The sequence below is a fragment of the Helianthus annuus genome, chromosome 17 (assembly GCF_002127325.2).
Source record: "Helianthus annuus cultivar XRQ/B chromosome 17, HanXRQr2.0-SUNRISE, whole genome shotgun sequence".
In the NCBI taxonomy this organism is placed as follows: Eukaryota; Viridiplantae; Streptophyta; class Magnoliopsida; order Asterales; family Asteraceae; genus Helianthus; species Helianthus annuus.
Window position 1 is genome coordinate 42913931 of NC_035449.2, and position 20686 is coordinate 42934616.

The 20686-nt window shown below is 36.0% G+C and overlaps 1 long non-coding RNA gene across 3 annotated transcripts; it reads right to left on the reverse strand.

Annotated features, from left to right (window-relative positions):
- Positions 1-7306: 7306 nt before the first annotated feature.
- On the reverse strand, positions 7307-12995 carry LOC118489266. 3 transcript variants are annotated; one of them, XR_004886948.1, is made up of 5 exons: positions 12935-12995; positions 10201-10335; positions 8988-9070; positions 8332-8424; positions 7307-7500 (listed from the first exon to the last, which is right to left on the reverse strand). It is a non-coding gene; the product is annotated as an uncharacterized LOC118489266 (long non-coding RNA). The 3 variants fall into 3 exon arrangements; XR_004886949.1 differs by having other exon boundaries at positions 8332-8438; XR_004886947.1 differs by lacking the exons at positions 7307-7500; positions 8332-8424 and having other exon boundaries at positions 8445-9070.
- Positions 12996-20686: the final 7691 nt, after the last annotated feature.

Below are 20686 nucleotides of genomic sequence, written 5' to 3' on the forward strand. Positions count from 1 at the left end.
GAAATATGGCAGCCCCAATTCAGCAAAATTCAGCCCATATAGTTGGGTTTTGTGGGCTAGTTTCAAGGTGTAACCCCTTCTAAACACTTCCAAAGCCCAACCCATTGAAACCCTAATCCTTCCCCCTATAAATACCACTTATAACCAGCCTCCCTACCACTTTTGCAACCCTAAAAACTCACAAAACATCCACCAAACCGTAGCTGAAAGCAAGGGTTCGAGTAGATTGACACCCCTTCACGAAAATGAGCATAACTCACTCAATTCTTATCCGATTCACTCGATTCTTTTTCCTACTTGCTTGTATAATCATGGGGTTCGATTCCTAGACTTCTCCTTGGAGAAATCAGACCTGGAAATGCCCCGAAATAGTCCATAAACTTTCTGTTTGTTTTTATGTTCATCAAAAACTTGTTTAAACCTATGCAACTTGTGTCCAACACATCTCATACCTATGTCCTAATGCTTACAACTTATCCCATGGTTGGTTAAGCTTAAAAACAAGGTTGAGACATTTAAAATCAGAGGATTAAACCTCATAAACTTGGTGTTTTGTTTAGGGTTTTTAACCCACAAGTCATGTCAAACTTTGTCTTTGATACATGAGTGATTATGGAACAACTTGGGTTGTCCAAACATACAATCCTCACATGATTTGATGATTTCTCTTAGTTAGTGTGTATATTTCTTATTCTTTATTGTATGTTCATGACCCTCCTTGGTTGTTTTTTTTACATCAAGTGTAGTGGTGAACACATAGAGGTGCCTAAATGGAAGACTTGATCTTCCTACCTGCTACATGACTTCTATGACATTTAGAGGTACCAAAATGAAGATTTTAATCTTCTACCTCATGCTTGAACTATTGGACATATATTATATAACCTAAATATATTATTCGAATAATCGAATCTTTGATGATGAACTAGTGTTCATATGTCGGGGTACTAGATTACATCATCCTAGACTATGATAACTTGTCACGATTCTAATGGAACCTTGTTCCATGAAAACATCTAAACTCCTTCGAGTTTCCTAGTGTCAAGAACAAGCATCATATGTACTAAATGATTATTTTCCATGTTATTCTCATATCTTATTTTTATGTTGTTTTAAACACCGAATCTCGACTCTAAACATACTTGAACTTTAACCCTTATACATTCGGACTCTAAATCTCTACTCGTCAACAATTGGATAATCGGAAAACGTATGCAAACTTTGTGAGTATACTCGTATTTCCCCTTTTTACTTTTACCACTTTTGGGGTGTAACATGTTTACCTATTGAAAACTTACACATGAACACTTTGTTAAACACATGAACGTTCCTATAACATGCTTGTATACGTGATGGCTTGATACTTTAAACTTGGGTTATTCTTATGTGTTGAACTTATCATTAACTTCGTACGAGCCAAACCTTGACATATGTAGCGCTATAGGATTAACGACCCGCCCGTAAACTTGAGGTTATGTCTTGAGCATATTGCGTTTTCTTGGTTTGATATGTTAGACACATGCCATATTTAATGTTATCTTGAATCATATGCTTGCCATGAGGAATTGTTCACACTTTTTATCTTATGCTATGTACGTACCAAACTTGTATACTCGCCTTTGCTTTTGCATTGAATTGTATTTTTAAACATGTTACAGGTTGATGATGATGAAATGAAAACGGATAGCAAAGATGCCTAGATACTCACTTAGACGTTTAGGTTTAAAGTGTTGTATCAATTTTGTTTATGTTATGTTGAACAATGTTGTTATTTGCTTTTCTTGTAATGTTTTGACAATTTATTTTGGAAATGAAATTTGGATTATTAAATTATTGTCACAAATAGCGTTATGATGTCTCGAGCAATCTTCACACTTCGTCTCATCCCGATGTTTCCGCCATTGGTTGGGGTGTGACAGATTGGTATCAGAGCCATAACTATAGGGAATTAGGAAAAGTAGGAATGCTTTAGCCTAGTCTATAGTTTTAGAGCCTTATTCTTATGTTTTACTTGAAACTACTTGCATGCTACCTTATTTGCTCTTATTTATTCTCTTTTGATCTTTTAAGCATATATGTCGCTTATGTGTTAACACTTGACATGCTATACTTGCTTTATTATGTGCTAATACATGTTTTATTGTCCCACTCATTATGTGCTATTCTTAATATGCTTCATTGTGAGTTTATATTTGTTGTTTATTCCTTTAATATACTCTTTCCCTCATGCATTTTACTCGACTATTCTAAATCCGTAAACACTCGAGACGAATTCACCAAAATAGGCGTGAAACCCACAATTTGGTGAACGACTCTCAATCTACATATTCTTTTTTTACACGAGATATCGCCATTAAGCTAGGAGTGAAATCCACATCTTAATGGTAAAACTCAAATTTCAAATTCTAGTGGACCCTCGTCAACATGTCGAAATTAAATTTTGACCCGACGAGTACCAACCACACTTAGGATACGAAATCGTCAAGTTAGGGGTGAAACCCGCACCTTGTCGACTAGTTCCACTCCTTGGTATTTTTTTTTTATAAATCCCGCCAAGTCTCGAAAAGTCTTTTGAATTTGAGAAGCATGCTTTGGCCTAATAGGTAAAATACTCTCGCCGACAAGTCGGTTAACGGTATTTACCCTTCCGGTTACTACATGTCCCAAATCAATCGAAGTTTCGAGACTATGAAACTCTTGCCCATGAACTTCATATTCGACTTAATCACTAAAACATGCTCACCTTCTACTTTTAATCAAAATCCAACCAACCTTTCTCAAATACTTATAAGATCTTATAGAAGTTATATGATTGTTTTACCAAATACCCTTTTCAACATCAACAAATCATTTGTCAATTTTTTTAATCACTAAGTCCTTTTGCTAAATTTCTCTTCTAAGGATCCTAGTTTTCACAAGAACCTCCTAAATTCATAATTTCTTCTTTGATGAAACGAACTTACTTTTTAACGAAAACCTTTTTCCTACACCAATTTACAAAACACGTGCGCAAGAAGACTTCATAGGGACCGACCATTTTTTTTCGGATTACGTAAACCCTTTTAAACAAAATTAGCATTTCTATTTGTTACAAAATACGTTTTGCATAACCAACGAGTACTTTATGTTCCTTTACATATACAAACTATATTCTACCTTTCAAACCAGGCTCAATCTAATTTTGATTCGATAAACTCAACGTTTTGTTGGAACAACTATACATGCACATCGTCATACACGTTTTAGTCGATATCTCGCGATAACACCATTTATATCGTTCGTATCTACATACTTAGCCTTTCTAATCCGCAATGCCTCAACGTACACTATATACGCAATATTTATTTTTTTATAACTACACCTATGTTCATACGTTTTATGCTTGTACTTATACGCATACTACTTATACGTTTTACGCTTCTGCTTATACACATACTACTTACACGTTTTATGTTTATGCTCATACATACATGCGTATTCATACTTAAACTTATGCTCATACTTTCATCCTTACTCATGGTTCATACATTCGTACCTATACGCGAGCGTAACCTGAGGGATTCGCTTGCGTGGGTCCCACACATACTTAAACATGGACTTGCTTATATACTATATTCTTGTACGTACACATTCTAAACTTTTTATGTATACCCTGATTCATACACAACTAGTACAAGCTATGCGGACCATGCGACGATCAAAATAATCACGGGTGCACACGGGATTATAGTGATAGGCGTATGAGAACCATAGAGTGTGCTACTGCGTATGGTAATACACGAAACGTAACATGACACCGAAGACAAAACGGACGTAACGTGGTCAAAACATGGTGGATACGCCGCTGGTACTTCCTATATATAAGGGTTTTCACCATGTTACCAAACTTTCGTAAAACGTGCCATGAGAAATTCAGTGTGTTGCAGACCTTTTGGACCTAATACAACTTCACGCAACTCACAAACGCATTATATCCGATTATTCATGACGAGACTTCATCCTTAACACACTACGTTCATCTATCCAACACTTATGCTATTCACATACTTGTACTCTTTAAGAGCCATTCGTTCATTCTATACTCGTATTATTTTATACAAAACTCGTTCGCAATCCAGCTTGTTTAAACATTCGAGTCCTAACTTACCTCATTACCTATAAAATAGCCTCCCTATTCTTGATTCTTGTGTAACTATACTTAGTATCTCTCTATTGCTTTATTTAAAGTAACAAACCTTTTCGTTCCTCTCAATAAACAGGTGTTACGAAAGTATGATTTTTTATACTATCCTTAAAAACTTCCCCTTGCAAATCTACCTTGATGTTCTCCAAAATTTGGTACTTTTCAAAACTTTCAAACTTCCCAAGTTTCAATTCTTAATGATCACCTTTATGCCAAAAACTCTTTCAAGCCTTCCTCTTAAATAAATTTCGGGACGAAATTTCCTAAAGGAGGGGAGACTGTAACGCCCTGCGTTTTCAAACTTCCTACATTTAGAAACCTTACGTGAAATTCTAAATTTGGAAATCTTGTGTTCTTATAACCATTCTTTCATTGTAATCGTTGTAAAATACGGAACTTGCTTCGTAAATAAAACTTGTACATTACACTTTTTACCTAGTTAAATCATGTTTTATTTCATATTTCACCTTGTTACAAGTTAGGGGAAACATTGTTGCACATTATTACACAACTTAACTAACAAAATTACTCATTATAATGTTTTAAAAAAATAAAAAAATAAAGAAATATGGCAGCCCCAATTCAGCAAAATTCAGCCCATATAGTTGGGTTTTGTGGGCTAGTTTCAAGGTGTAACCCCTTCTAAACACTTCCAAAGCCCAACCCATTGAAACCCTAATCCTTCCCCCTATAAATACCACTTATAACCAGCCTCCCTACCACTTTTGCAACCCTAAAAACTCACAAAACATCCACCAAACCGTAGCTGAAAGCAAGGGTTCGAGTAGATTGACACCCCTTCACGAAAATGAGCATAACTCACTCAATTCTTATCCGATTCACTCGATTCTTTTTCCTACTTGCTTGTATAATCATGGGGTTCGATTCCTAGACTTCTCCTTGGAGAAATCAGACCTGGAAATGCCCCGAAATAGTCCATAAACTTTCTGTTTGTTTTTATGTTCATCAAAAACTTGTTTAAACCTATGCAACTTGTGTCCAACACATCTCATACCTATGTCCTAATGCTTACAACTTATCCCATGGTTGGTTAAGCTTAAAAACAAGGTTGAGACATTTAAAATCAGAGGATTAAACCTCATAAACTTGGTGTTTTGTTTAGGGTTTTTAACCCACAAGTCATGTCAAACTTTGTCTTTGATACATGAGTGATTATGGAACAACTTGGGTTGTCCAAACATACAATCCTCACATGATTTGATGATTTCTCTTAGTTAGTGTGTATATTTCTTATTCTTTATTGTATGTTCATGACCCTCCTTGGTTGTTTTTTTTACATCAAGTGTAGTGGTGAACACATAGAGGTGCCTAAATGGAAGACTTGATCTTCCTACCTGCTACATGACTTCTATGACATTTAGAGGTACCAAAATGAAGATTTTAATCTTCTACCTCATGCTTGAACTATTGGACATATATTATATAACCTAAATATATTATTCGAATAATCGAATCTTTGATGATGAACTAGTGTTCATATGTCGGGGTACTAGATTACATCATCCTAGACTATGATAACTTGTCACGATTCTAATGGAACCTTGTTCCATGAAAACATCTAAACTCCTTCGAGTTTCCTAGTGTCAAGAACAAGCATCATATGTACTAAATGATTATTTTCCATGTTATTCTCATATCTTATTTTTATGTTGTTTTAAACACCGAATCTCGACTCTAAACATACTTGAACTTTAACCCTTATACATTCGGACTCTAAATCTCTACTCGTCAACAATTGGATAATCGGAAAACGTATGCAAACTTTGTGAGTATACTCGTATTTCCCCTTTTTACTTTTACCACTTTTGGGGTGTAACATGTTTACCTATTGAAAACTTACACATGAACACTTTGTTAAACACATGAACGTTCCTATAACATGCTTGTATACGTGATGGCTTGATACTTTAAACTTGGGTTATTCTTATGTGTTGAACTTATCATTAACTTCGTACGAGCCAAACCTTGACATATGTAGCGCTATAGGATTAACGACCCGCCCGTAAACTTGAGGTTATGTCTTGAGCATATTGCGTTTTCTTGGTTTGATATGTTAGACACATGCCATATTTAATGTTATCTTGAATCATATGCTTGCCATGAGGAATTGTTCACACTTTTTATCTTATGCTATGTACGTACCAAACTTGTATACTCGCCTTTGCTTTTGCATTGAATTGTATTTTTAAACATGTTACAGGTTGATGATGATGAAATGAAAACGGATAGCAAAGATGCCTAGATACTCACTTAGACGTTTAGGTTTAAAGTGTTGTATCAATTTTGTTTATGTTATGTTGAACAATGTTGTTATTTGCTTTTCTTGTAATGTTTTGACAATTTATTTTGGAAATGAAATTTGGATTATTAAATTATTGTCACAAATAGCGTTATGATGTCTCGAGCAATCTTCACACTTCGTCTCATCCCGATGTTTCCGCCATTGGTTGGGGTGTGACAATCATGCACGTACTTCGTTTGATGAATGAAAATTCCCTCAGGAAGTTGTTCAACTTGTAGACCCAGAAAGAATTTCATCTCCCCCATTGAAGACATTTCAAATTTCTGCATCATCACCTGTTTGAAATCTTTGCATAATTTCTCATTTGTTGACCCAAAAATTATATCGTCCACATAAATTTGTACTATCAGAAGATGACCATCAACGACTTTAGTGAAGAGAGTGGCATCCACTTTTCCACGTATGAACTGGTTGGCGAGTAGGTGTTGAGACAAAGTCTCGTACCAGGCTCTCGGCGCCTGATGTAGACCATACAACGCTTTGTCCAGCAAATAAACTTTGTTTTGGTGGATCGGGTCAGTAAAGCCCGGCGGCTGACCAACATAAACCTCCTCTTTGACCTTCCCATAAAGAAACGCTGATTTAACATCTAACTGAAATACTTTGAAATTCTTCCAAGACGCAAATGCTAGGAAAATTCTGATAGCCTCTAGTCGTGCGACAGGAGCATAGACTTCGGTAAAATCAATCCCCTCCTGTTGACTAAAGCCCTGAACAACGAGTCGAGTTTTGTTCCTTACAACCACTCCTCTTGTAACACCCGTTCTTATAAATCAAGGTTTAACGTATATTTAGCGAAATAATCATGTAATTAATAATTACATATACATTAGAAATACGGGTTGTTGAAAACTTTTACAATTTAAGTGATATACATAATGTGATTTAATTCGCCGTTTAGAATAACGACAAAATAACGTTGCGGAAGCTTTGTTTAACGTGTGTTCGGTTCTTGTTCGATGCTTGATCTTCATCCGGGACTCTCGACATTCACCTGTGATCAAAACCAACTTAAAGGTTAGTTTTGATAATTAAATAACTAATACAACGAGGAAATTAGGAAAATCCAACATTTATATCTTGATCCCAACACAATAACTCATTTCTGGCCTCCACCGTAACTTACGGTGACACCGTAAGTTACGGTGGCCCCTGTGTTAACATTTCCCTACCGTACATCAGTAGGCTAGCACCGTAACCAATTCAGCTCCACCGTAACTTACGGTGGCACCGTAAGTTACGGTGGCACCTGCATCCAACCTTTCCATTTTTTTGCCACTATTTGACACAAAACTTTCGTATCTTTCAATCCGCTTGTCCGTTTTACGCGATTATTTCTCCTACGCACTCGTAATTTAATTCTCCATCGAATGGAGTTAAAATCTAACGTCTCACTACACAAAATTTTAGACTTCAAGCTCTCGGCTTGAAGTCCAATTACGACACTTTTGACCCGTTCACGGTATCCTCTAACAAACTCGTTTGTGGCCTTTGTTTCTTTTGTAAACATTTTATTATGGTTATTTCCTATTGTACAAGGTTCAATTTACGGGTTACTACACATTTTTAACCCGTTTTGCTATTACTTCTATTTTGACCCGTTAAGGGTATTTATGCACTAAGATCACATATCATCCCTTTTATACTTATCCTAAGAATTTAATCTATCAAATCACTTAATTCCAACAACCTTTAAAGGTCGTTTGCCCGATTTACCCATCAAGGGCATTTTAGTCGACTTTAGCCCCTCATTTACGACGAAGGGCATTTGCTACTAATTTGACTCAAAAAATATATGTTTAACCACAATCTTATTTATACGTACCTGGCTCGAGTCAACCTAAGGACCCGTTTTGACTCCTTGCTTTCATTATCGATATTCTTATGGCGACGCAATTACCCAAATTACTATTCGCCCCTGAAAACACATGACTTGACATCCACATTAGTTGATATTGTCAAATGGCGTTGTTCCCACCATTTGACCCGTTCGACCTATATAACCCAACATTTTCATATGTAACAAAACATGGGTTTTTAATTACCAATCACATATCCGACCCATTTCGGATTTTCTCACTAGATCCCTTTCTTTCTAAAGTCAATTTCTTATATAAACATATATATATATATATTATATTATTTTATTTTATTTTTTTAAACTCATTCGGCTCACGCTATGGGTGTCCTTTGAAACTGATTTTACTTTAGCCGATACTTGACTAAATTTCCATTTTTTACCCATTTTCCATTACTAGTTACGCTATATGGTAACTTTAAGAAAAACTCACTAATTCTTAACCAATTCGTGACTAATTTACCATTTTGCCTTTTTCACCATTAATCATGGTTTAAACCATTTTTGTTGGTTCTGACCCATTTCGTTTTGGGTCGGAACCCATGATTCAAACCAAATCCTTTATTGTATTCATCGTTATGAAATAAACACATATACTACAAGTGGGTGTAAGTTTTACTTACCTTTCATCCAAGCAAGTCTTATTCGTGCCTTTATCCCGTTTGATCTTCTCCTCCAAGCTTCACCTAGCTCGTCAAGAGTCAAACTATCATATTACCCATAAAATGGTTAGTTTAGTCATTTCATATTATGGCTACCATTTCCTATGGGGTTTCTTGCATATAATTTACTTAACTAAATCATAGGTCAGTTTTACTTTCTTAATAGTCAAACTACCCATATGTATTATATGCTTTAATCATTCTTTTTCTCATCTTCACAACTTCGCTGACAAGCTTATTTGCAGTTATTTTAAATACTTGAAATAAGCAAAATAACATGCTTAATATTCATGAAACCATTGTTTTATAAACAAGGTAAAGTATGAACAAAATACAACTTTCCTTGGATTAAGTTCATCAATAAAATGTGCAGCAACTTTACAATGTAGCTGCTGAATCGACTCTTTTGGCCACTTTGCGGTCTTATTTAGCCCTTTGTGATCAAAGATGAAATGAAGAATATTAAAATATCTTTCCATCCCAAAAAGAATCAGCTCAATCCGAGCATCCTAAAATTAATTATGATTTTTTTTAAAATCAGCTCCGAAGTCAAAATGCTTCCAATCAGCTTGCTGTCAAAACAGTTCAGCCGACTTCGGACACTGTTTTGACCCGTTTAACATCAGAATCTAACAAACATGTTCAAACATAAAACGTAGTATGTTTCAATAGCTTTCTGAGCATATAAGGCTCAACCTCACAGGTCGTTCCAGTGATTTTATATGATTTTTTTAAAACTGCAGCCCAATAATTTTTAATCCCAATCAGCTTTGTTATAATTTTCTTATTCAAGCATTTCATCAAGCACCTTGTGTGCAACACGAAACATCCAATTTCTCCAGCCCATTTAAGTGTTCTAAATCCTTAAATTCTCGCAATATTTAACAAGTAGTAACATCAAACCTCAAATCTAACTTCAGGGAGTTCTATTAACACAATTTAACCATTAAGATTCTAGTGTTCATCATATTTCTACAAAACCCATTTAGCACATAATCGGGTGATCATGAATTCACAATTAGGAACATCAATTCAACAAGTAAATGACTAGGGTTTACTCCTAGACATAAAATCATTCCTAATTTCATCATATAACGAACATGCAACCATCAATTTTCAGATTTCTAAGTTTACCTAGAAATCCAACTAGAGATTCTTCATAAAATTTACATACCTTATGACTCCCCTTTCAATGGAGATCACGAATTTGTAATCATGCAGACGATTCGGGCTTGATTTGAGCTTCAATTTGAAGGATTTTGTGAGAATTAGGGTTTGTGGAGAAACCCCTGGTCGCCCCCTCCTGGTTCTGTTCGATCCATACACACAAGTGTGTGTTATTATATTTTTTTTGTTTTAATTAAAAACTAGTTTGCTTTTTAACACCTTTGGCCCCTCAATTATTGTCAGGTTCTTACTTTAGGTGTTTTTAACCCACTCACATACCATTATGAGACTTTTAATTAACTAGGTTGATTATTCCTAGTTAACTTAGTTAGTTCCGGAAGTTGTAACCCATTTATTTTATGTCCCATTAACTCGGGTCCCTTTTTATAAACTTTGTCTTCTCAAAGTATTTATCCTCTTTCCAGTTAATATTAAGTTTATTTATTTAAATTCCTAATACTTACCGGGTTAATTTTTACCACTAAAGGTATTTTACCCGTCATTACTAGTAACGCGGTTTGATTACCAAACCCGTTTTTGGGGTGTTACAAGTCTACCCCCCTTAGAGAGGTTTCGTCTTCGAAACCTTATTTACATAGTTCCTTTAATTTGGATTAAAGGAACTTAGTTTCGTTTTTCAAGACATTCATTCATTCCTTTTGATCTAACGTTTCCATTTATATTGACGTGTAAATCTTTCGTGTGTAAGGCCTCGTAGGCCGTTACTTTTCAGCTTATATCATTATCTTTATTGTTTATTCATTTTGGCGGTTAGACTTGTTAGTCACAGGTTACTTCATACCCCGTCACCCGGGTATGCTATTTTGCCATCTCCATCTTATGTGTGTTTAAAATTCTCTAAGTCACCCTGTACCACTTACGTTTTGTTATAACGTTACTTTTGACTAAAGACTACACTCTTAGTTTACGTTTCCTCTTTGTCTTACATCTTTCTCTCATTTCTAGGAATGTTACTTCCGAGAATCTAATCCTTTCTGTTATTTTTTAATGCGGGGGAATTTCAACTAGTTCCCACGCTTAACCCAAATAACCCTTAGGTTCCTTCACTTAGTCTCGTAGACTATCTCTTTAGATTTCCACCTCTTTAAGGTGTGACCCAACAATTCTTTCCTTTCTATTTGTGACCCCAAAGGTCTTCTTAGTCCCATAGACCTTAGCATTACTTTCAATCCTGTAGGTTATGATGATCCCGTAGATCATCTTTTACCCGAGTCTTTATTCAATTGTATATTTATACTCATGGTGTCAGGGTGTCCTTTTTATATTCAGAATCATTTATTTTCGCTTTTGTATTTCATCTGACCTTGACCGTAGTCTAAGGCTATATTTGTTCTCTTTCGAATTTGTTCTTTTCCGACTTTATGATTTCTAACATTATTTACACGTCGGTTTATCCTGCGCTTACCGTTACCCGGTTCTTACTTATACTTCTTTGCGAACCGTTACCTAGGTTCCTTATCTTAATGTTTTTAACATTCTTGTTTCGCTAATTCGCGTTTTTCCCATCTACGTTACCAAGCGTTATTCTTAATTTAACTTGTTCGACTTGTTCATGTGAAATTTCATCACTTGTGAACTTCAAACTCCTAGCGTCATTTACATGTCGGTTTGTCTTACACTTACCATTACACGGTTCATACTTATACTCCTTTACAACCCATTACTCGGGTCCTTCTATCTTATTGTTTTTAGCTTTCCGGTTTCACCGGTTTGCGTTTTCCTATTATATTAAGCGTTATTCCTTAATTGACTCGTTTGACTCATTTTGGGTGAATTTTCATCACTTAAGAATGTCAAACTTCATTCTTTATTTGACCCGTCCAAATTTGAAATGGTTGAACGTAATTACCAAAATTTATGTTTGCGAAAATTCTCGTCATCTTTTAGTCATGACTCATTTTCCGAGTCTTTTGACTTTCTATTTCGCGTTCCTGCTTCTCAGCCTACGCATGCGTTTAAACCCTTACCCACCAACCGGGTGTTTTACCGAAGTCGTTATTATTGCAACCCTTACGGTATGCATTATGGCTTCGTTTCGCGTTTATATTCCGACTTTGTCCTTCAGTTTGACGTTTTACAAAAACGACTCATTAAGGGACATTTCTGCATTTTCCGGGTTCAAGTGCAAGTACACCCCCTCCCAATACTTGTCTAAATCATTTTTCATGTTTGCGTTTTCCGGGTTCGAGTGTAAGTACACTCCCTCCCAATTCTTGTCTAAATCATTTTACATGCTTGCGTTTTCCGGGTTCGAGTGTAAGTACACTCCCTCCCAATTCTTGTCTAAATCATTTTACATGCTTCTTTGTCCCTTCACTCGGGCTCATTATCCTAATGTAATACGCTTCCGTCACTCGGTTGTGCGTTTACATTATTATCAAATATTTTGCTTATCTGATTCATTTGGGTACTTTTTAATTAGTCCCATTCACCCCGCCCTTACTACATCGGATGTAAACGTGTCCGCCATAAGAAGTTCATGGTACCATATGCCACTACTTACTTGGCCAGAGTAAGCGATTAACACATGACATACATGACCTTTTTATAGTTTTCACATCACGCCCTATGTAAGTAACGCCTCTATTTGTTTCTCTTGGAAACAATATCCCGAATACATTTTCTATTCGGGTTTTCTTTTTTTTTTTCTACATATGCAACTTTCAATTTCTACGTATTTGTTGCATATTACTATTTGTGCGATTATTTAAAATGTGCACCTGGTAATGTTTGCCCCGACGGGCGTTCCTTGCCATTAACCTTGTTCGCGGTCGTTACGCGATTTAGTCCTCGGTGAGCATGCTCCTCTTGTCATACTTCATACCGTTCCATCATCATATCCACAATTTGTTTGACACTCGTCGTCTTCAAACGCGAGTGTCCTTCAATTAAAACATTCACAAAAGTTAGTAACGTCAACTTCAATAATCGCCCGTATTATAATACAAGGCTTTTTCTACTATACGCGTCAACGCGCGTATTTTCGTCAACTATATCAATCATTTTAATTGGGGTAACGTGTACCACACGATAGCCCTATGTGATGTTTACAAGACTTTAGCATACTAAACTATTAACATACACGTACCTACCGGATTTGCGATCAAGCCTTGAACCGAACACTTTATTCTTTTCACCTTGAGCTCTGATTACCAACTTGTAACACCCGTTCTTATAAATCAAGGTTTAACGTATATTTAGCGAAATAATCATGTAATTAATAATTACATATACATTAGAAATACGGGTTGTTAAAAACTTTTACAATTTAAGTGATATACATAATGTGATTTAATTCGCCGTTTAGAATAACGACAAAATAACGTTGCGGAAGCTTTGTTTAACGTGTGTTCGGTTCTTGTTCGATGCTTGATCTTCATCCGGGACTCTCGACATTCACCTGTGATCAAAACCAACTTAAAGGTTAGTTTTGATAATTAAATAACTAATACAACGAGGAAATTAGGAAAATCCAACATTTATATCTTGATCCCAACACAATAACTCATTTCTGGCCTCCACCGTAACTTACGGTGACACCGTAAGTTACGGTGGCCCCTGTGTTAACATTTCCCTACCGTACATCAGTAGGCTAGCACCGTAACCAATTCAGCTCCACCGTAACTTACGGTGGCACCGTAAGTTACGGTGGCACCTGCATCCAACCTTTCCATTTTTGCCACTATTTGACACAAAACTTTCGTATCTTTCAATCCGCTTGTCCGTTTTACGCGATTCTTTCTCCTACGCACTCGTAATTTAATTCTCCATCGAATGGAGTTAAAATCTAACGTCTCACTTCACAAAATTTTAGACTTCAAGCTCTCGGCTTGAAGTCCAATTACGACACTTTTGACCCGTTCACGGTATCCTCTAACAAACTCGTTTGTGGCCTTTGTTTCTTTTGTAAACATTTTATTATGGTTATTTCCTATTGTACAAGGTTCAATTTACGGGTTACTACACATTTTTAACCCGTTTTGCTATTACTTCTATTTTGACCCGTTAAGGGTATTTATGCACTAAGATCCCATATCATCCCTTTTATACTTATCCTAAGAATTTAAATCTATCAAATCACTTAATTCCAACAACCTTTAAAGGTCGTTTGCCCGATTTACCCATCAAGGGCATTTTAGTCGACTTTAGCCCCTCATTTACGACGAAGGGCATTTGCTACTAATTTGACTCAAAAAATATATGTTTAACCACAATCTTATTTATACGTACCTGGCTCGAGTCAACCTAAGGACCCGTTTCGACTCCTTGCTTTCATTATCGATATTCTTATGGCGACGCAATTACCCAAATTACTATTCGCCCCTGAAAACACATGACTTGACAACCACATTAGTTGATATTGTCAAATGGCGTTGTTCCCACCATTTGACCCGTTCGACCTATATAACCCAACATTTTCATATGTAACAAAACATGGGTTTTTAATTACCAATCACATATCCGACCCATTTCGGATTTTCTCACTAGATCCCTTTCTTTCTAAAGTCAATTTCTTATACACACACATATATATATATATATATATATATATATATATATATATATATATATATATATATATATATATATATATATATATATATATATATATATATATATATATTTTATTTTATTTTATTTTTTTAAACTCATTCGGCTCACGCTATGGGTGTCCTTTGAAACTGATTTTACTTTAGCCGATACTTGACTAAATTTCCATTTTTTACCCATTTTCCATTACTAGTTACGCTATAAGGTAACTTTAAGAAAAACTCACTAATTCTTAACCAATTCGTGACTAATTTACCATTTTGCCTTTTTCACCATTAATCATGGTTTAAAACATTTTTGTTGGTTCTGACTCATTTCGTTTTGGGTCGGAACCCATGATTCAAACCAAATCCTTTATTGTATTCATCGTTATGAAATAAACACATATACTACAAGTGGGTGTAAGTTTTACTTACCTTTCATCCAAGCAAGTCTTATTCGTGCCTTTATCCCGTTTGATCTTCTCCTCCAAGCTTCACCTAGCTCGTCAAGAGTCAAACTATCATATTACCCATAAAATGGTTAGTTTAGTCATTTCATATTATGGCTACCATTTCCTATGGGGTTTCTTGCATATAATTTACTTAACTAAATCATAGGTCAGTTTTACTTTCTTAATAGTCAAACTACCCATATGTATTATATGCTTTAATTATTCTTTTTCTCATTTTCACAACTTCGCTGACAAGCTTATTTGTAGTTATTTTAAATACTTGAAATAAGCAAAATAACATGCTTAATATTCATGAAACCATTGTTTTATAAACAAGGTAAAGTATGAACAAAATACAACTTTCCTTGAATTAAGTTCATCAATAAAATGTGCAGCAACTTTACAATGTAGCTGCTGAATCGACTCTTTTGGCCACTTTGCGATCTTATTTAGCCCTTTGTGATCAAAGATGAAATGAAGAATATTAAAATATCTTTCCATCCCAAAAAGAATCAGCTCAATCCGAGCATCCTAGAATTAATTATGATTTTTTTTAAAATCAGCTCCGAAGTCAAAATGCTTCCAATCAGCTTGCTGTCAAAACAATTCAGCCGACTTCGGACACTGTTTTGACCCGTTTAACATCAGAATCTAACAAACATGTTCAAACATAAAACGTAGTATGTTTCAATAGTTTTCTGAGCATATAAAGCTCAACCTCAAAGGTCGTTCCAGTGATTTTATATGATTTTTTTAAAACTGCAGCCCAATAATTTTTAATCCCAATCAGCTTTGTTATAATTTTCTTATTCAAGCATTTCATCAAGCACCTTGTGTGCAACACGAAACATCCAATTTCTCCAGCCCATTTAAGTGTTCTAAATCCTTAAATTCTCGCAATATTTAACAAGTAGTAACATCAAACCTCAAATCTAACTTCAGGGAGTTCTATTAACACAATTTAACCATTAAGATTCTAGTGTTCATCATATTTCTACAAAACCCATTTAGCACATAATCGGGTGATCATGAATTCACAATTAGGAACATCAATTCAACAAGTAAATGACTAGGGTTTACTCCTAGACATAAAATCATTCCTAATTTCATCATATAACGAACATGCAACCATCAATTTTCAGATTTCTAAGTTTACCTAGAAATCCAACTAGAGATTCTTCATAAAATTTACATACCTTATGACTCCCCTTTCAATGGAGATCACGAATTTGTAATCATGCAGACGATTCGGGCTTGATTTGAGCTTCAATTTGAAGGATTTTGTGAGAATTAGGGTTTGTGGAGAAACCCCTGGTCGCCCCCTCCTGGTTCTGTTCGATCCATACACACAAGTGTGTGTTATTATATTTTTTTTTGTTTTAATTAAAAACTAGTTTGCTTTTTAACACCTTTGGCCCCTCAATTATTGTCAGGTTCTTACTTTAGGTGTTTTTAACCCACTCACATACCATTATGAGACTTTTAATTAACTAGGTTGATTATTCCTAGTTAACTTAGTTAGTTCCGGAAGTTGTAACCCGTTTATTTTATGTCCCGTTAACTCGGGTCCCTTTTTATAAACTTTGTCTTCTCAAAGTATTTATCCTCTTTCCAGTTAATATTAAGTTTATTTATTTAAATTCCTAATACTTACCGGGTTAATTTTTACCACTAAAGGTATTTTACCCGTCATTACTAGTAACGCGGTTTGATTACCAAACCCGTTTTTGGGGTGTTACACCTCTATCGTCCCGCTTACATTTAAAAACCCATTTTGTATTGATTTTTCTTTGACCATCCGGCAAATCAACTAACTTCCACACACCTAACTCTCAAACTGTCCTAACTCTTCTTGCATCGCGATGACCCAAGAGTCTTCTGTAAGCGCCTCTTTGTAAGTCCTCGGTTCGACCTGCGAAATAAAACAACTTAATGAAAATTCAGTTTGTAAAGGTGCTACTGTAGAATAAAAACATGTTAAGCCCTGGTCAATTTGACGTCTCGTTCGAACGCCCGATTGCAATTCTCCTATTATCAACTCCTCTGGATGATAAGAAAGAGTTCGCGGCATCACTTTGCTTGGAACTTCTACATTTACTTCCAGATTAGTAACATTCTGCTCTGCATCCTGTTCACCAACTTGGTTTGTTTGACTTGATAACTGGATCTGCTCCCCCTCAAGGTCTGAATCACCATGGTCAAAAACTGGCATATTTTCAGCTTCTTGATCATCATTCACCTCCGACTGATTACCAGGAGCAGCTCATCAAAGAAATCTTCCTCTTCCTCTGATTCTTCTCTCATGTCAAACGATTCCCAAAGTTTGTCATAATGATAACGCCATGAATCACCAGGATTCTGAGGCGGCATAGTGTACCCCTGACATTCAACATTCGCTGCTTCAATAATACGCTTTTCACTTGGAACAAAGACACGCCGTGTAGGACCTGAATATCCAACAAATATTCCTTCAAAGTTCTTTGAACCAAACTTGCCATTCGGCTCTATCACCGTACAGGGTGACCCAAGTGGTTCTAGATACTTCAAACTCGGCTTGCGTTTGTTGATTAGCTCAAAACACGTCTTGTTGAACTTCTTCACAGTAAGAACTCTATTGAGAGTATAGCATGCAGCAGAAACAGCTTCAGCCCAGAAATTAATTGGTAATTTAGAATCTGCAAGCATCGTTCTGGCTGTCTCGATTAGCGTCCGGTTCTTGCGTTCTGCAACTCCATTTTGCTGAGGAGTGTACGGAGCACTAAACTCATGCAGTATACCTCTTTCATCACAATATTCCTCCATCTTACTGTTTTTGAACTCAGTACCATTGTCACTTCGAATTCTACAAATCGGTCTCTGGTACAGATTCTCAATTTTCTTAAACAATACCATCAAACTATCAAAGGTTTCGTTTTTTGTTTTCAAAAACATGACCCACGAAAATCTGGAGTAGTCATCAGTCACGACCAAACAATAGGAATCTCCTGTTATACTCTTGACATTCACTGGACCAAACAAATCCATGTGAAGTCTTTCCAAAGGTCTTGAAACTGAATTGACTTGTTTTGTAGGGTGTGACTTTTTCTTCTGCTTGCCTTTAACACAACTTATGCACTCCCCTTCCAGATGAAAACCTTTAATATTCACTCCAGTGACCAAGTCGTTATGCACTAAGTGATTCATTTTCCTTAGGTGAATATGCCCCATCTTTCGGTGCCATAACCTTGACTCTTTCTCCGTTGCTCTAGACACAAAACAATGAGCCTGACCCGTGGTTGTAGTAGCAACGCTCATGTCCAACACGTACAGATCGTTGACTCTTGGTGCCCTCATGATGATCCACTCTTCAGGTATCACAAATCCCGGTTTCAAGATCAAACATTCTTTGTCGGTGAAATGAGTAGTATACATCCTGTCACAGATCTGGGAGATACTCAGTAGGTTGTTCTCCAACTCAGCGATGTAGTTAACTCTCTCAAACGTTATAACGCCATTTGACAGCGTTCCTTCACCTATGATCCTGCCTCCTTGATTACCCGCAAAACCCACATAGCCACCATTAATGTTATTCACCTCATACAGCAATGCGGTCTTCCCTGTCATATGCCTTGACGCTCCACTATCCATTATCCACCTGGATACAAGTTTTGGAAGATCCTGCACATAACAAATCATCATTTAAACAACTTCAAGAAAGATGCCGATTCATGCTTCGCGATCCAGGAAGCTCCGGCAATTCAAACTGTTTAGTCAAACATGGTGTCCACCCAGGCCTCATCAGCCTTAGGTGTAACCGTGACTTTAGCAATTTGAATTTTGAAATTCTTAGACTTAAGAGGTGGAAATTGTGCATCATAATCAACCGTAATTGATTCTTCAGCCTTTTTCACCTCAGAAGTTGAAACTTTCTTCTCAACTTTAGGTTCAATTTTAGGTTTCCACACCTGTTGAGCTACTGCAACCCTCTTATAAAATTTAACATTTTGATTTACCAACTTCTTTATGGGTTCAGTTTTTACTGTCAAGTTGTCAATTTGAACATTTTTCTTCCCAACAACTTTCTTCTCAACATACATCGGTGTTTTACCCTTCACATCAACTTTCTTTTGTTGAACCTTCACAGCTTCAGTCTTAGGCTTCACATATGTACACTTTCGTGCAATATGACCAACCTGTTCACATCTAAAACAAGTACGAGTATCAGCTACCCTACTCGTGCCTTCAGACTGAGCCTGTGAAGCTCTCTTCTCAAAAAATTCTTTGTTTGATTTTGTAAAAATTTCCTTTTCTTCATCAGCAAGAGAACTTGAACTGTTCACAAACTTTTTCTTTTCAGCAAACCTCTTGTTTGAAACATTTCTTTTCTGATATGGTTTACCCCCCTGATAACCACCCGACCAGTTGTTTCTGTTGTTATTGTAGAAACGTGGTGGATAATCAGTTTTCTTGTTGTAAACCCTCTCTTTCTTTCGACTCAGATCGTTCACTGCTGATAACTCGACTTCGACCAGTTTGAAAACATTTGTCAATTTGTTCAAATTAACATTCTCTAATGGAAACTCAGAATCCGAAAACAACTTATCCGATCCCGACATCTTGTACATGACAAGATCAGATTCATCATGTAAGTTGTTTTTGGACTTTTGCTTCGGAATGTATTTATCTAGAAAACACCCATCCTCCTCAGAAGTGTCATAATCCGGCTTAAGCACTTTGTCTATCACACTTTTCACCACATCATTTTGGACACCCTCTTCATTGGAAGACGTGAACGTGACATCAATGTTCTCAGGAAGTGTAACATCACTTTCTTCCTCAATTTCCACCAAACTAGACTGCTTTTTTGTGTAGTTGTCTAAAGTTGGAGGTGGAACTTTGTGAAACCCTACACCCGTTCCATCAGAAAACACATCCTCACCAACTTTGTTTTTCCCTATAGGTTTGGGAACAATATGCTGCAAAACAAAGCTAGCTGAGCTATAGCTGTTTAATTTTAACTGAATTCTTTCATTTTCAATTTCAATTTCTTGAACTTTAAGTTTTAGTTTAGCAATTTCATCCAGTTGTTTGTTAATTGATTCTTCTTTTAATCTCAAAACAGCTCTTAGATGTTCATTTTCTTTATACGTTTTACCATTTCGATCATCACTATCTTTGACAATGCTTTTTAATTTTTCAAACTTTTCAGAAATTTGTCGATTCTCAAGAATTACTTTTCATTTTCACATTTAATTTTCTCTCGTTCAGTTTTATCATTTTCAATTTGAGTTGTTAATTCTTTGATTCGTTCAGTTGAAGCTTTTACTGTTCTGTCACGACTGAGAATCTGATCCTCAACATTTCTAACCTTCGTTGTCAGATTCTTAATTTTCTCACTGTTCAGGTACGTGACAGTGCTACAAAAATTGCATTGTTTAGTGCAATTTTTGCAATCAGCATTTCCATCTATTTGTTACCTGACACATTCGTTGACACATTTTGACTGACC